Raw genomic sequence first — 1,561 nt, 5'->3', positions numbered from 1 at the left:
GTTACCAACATGACGATATGGGAGACCCCCCGTTTGCTTTCTGCCCCTGCACAATTTTATCTATATTTTTAGGGCTCGGCCTACGCACCACGAAGTGGGCGGAGCTTCGAGCTCCTAATGTTAAAGAAAAAAAAAGGTATCTCTAGGGCTCTGGCCAGACACATTCTTTAGTGTTTTCTGGCATCTGCCTAGTGATTCGTCTTCGCTGTGCTGTGTATTTAGTAGCGTTGACGTGATAGGCTGTAAGTAATTTACGCGTGCCCGATGTGGCATATTCTGTGCGAGAACGAGCACGGCAGAGTGATTAATCTTAATTAGGAGCTGTCAGAGTGCCCGTGTAATGCAATCCAGATGGTGCGAGCGCGTTCACCATTGCATTGCATGTATCATGCGCGCGTTTAACATTTACCTTTCGCGCACGGCAGTCCATTCAAGTTTACTCGGCTAATTTCAATGTTTGAATAGCTGAAATGCTTTTACCGAAATTTAAAATGTTTGTTTGGAATAAAAGGTTTACAGTTTTCAGCTAGCTTGCACCTCCTTGTTTGAACACGGAATGTAAAGCGAGTTTGTTTTAGAGCACTGATGTGAGGTGATACTTCAGGGTCGACGTGGTGGGTGCTTCGGGCTGGCTTGCCAGTTTGTTTATTTAAGTGGCTTACATGGTAAGTGGAATAACGAGGGAAGAACACGGTACCAGCTGTATATTTGACTGTCACTCTTAGCTGCGATAAAAATAAGTGGGAAAGTGCAATTTCGGATGATATTGAACATTCACTCATTTCAACGGGTGGCGAGTTCAGTAAGAGGTAAAGAGTGCGCTTTTCATGGCGGTGCAGAGTGGCGGTGCAGAGTGGCGGTGCAGAGTGGCGGTGCAGAGTGGCGGTGCAGTGGTGCAGAGTGGCGGTGCAGTGGTGCAGAGTGGCGGTGCAGAGTGGCGGTGCAGTGGTGCAGAGTGGCGGTGCAGTGGTGCAGAGTGGCGGTGCAGAGTGGCGGTGCAGAGTGGCGGTGCAGAGTGGCGGTGCAGAGTGGCGGTGCAGAGTGGCGGTGCAGAGTGGCAGTGCAGAGTGGCAGTGCAGAGTGGCGGTGCAGAGTGGCGGTGTGGTGGTGCAGAGCGGCGGTGCAGAGTGCAGAGTGGCGGTGCAGAGTGGCGGTGCAGAGTGGCGGTGCAGAGTGGCGGTGCAGAGTGGCGGTGCAGAGTGGCGGTGCAGAGTGGCGGTGCAGAGTGGCGGTGCAGAGTGGCGGTGCAGAGTGGCGGTGCAGAGTGGCGGTGCAGAGTGGCGGTGCAGAGTGGTGGTGTAGAGTGGCGGTGCAGTGGTGCAGAGTGGCGGTGCAGAGTCGCGGTGCAGAGTGGTGGTGCAGAGTGCAGAGTGGTGGTGCAGAGTGGCAGTGCAGAGTGGCGGTGCAGAGTGGCGGTGCAGAGTGGCGGTGCAGAGTGGCGGTGCAGAGTGGCGGTGCAGAGTGGCAGTGGCGGTGCAGAGTGGCGGTGCAGAGTGGCAGTGGCGGTGCAGAGTGCAGAGTGGTGGTGCAGAGTGGTGGTGCAGAGTGGCGGTGCAGAGTG

The sequence above is a fragment of the Lissotriton helveticus genome, chromosome 1_2, assembly GCF_964261635.1.
Source record: "Lissotriton helveticus chromosome 1_2, aLisHel1.1, whole genome shotgun sequence".
Taxonomy (NCBI): Eukaryota; Metazoa; Chordata; class Amphibia; order Caudata; family Salamandridae; genus Lissotriton; species Lissotriton helveticus.
Note: the sequence above shows the minus strand (reverse complement) of the source record.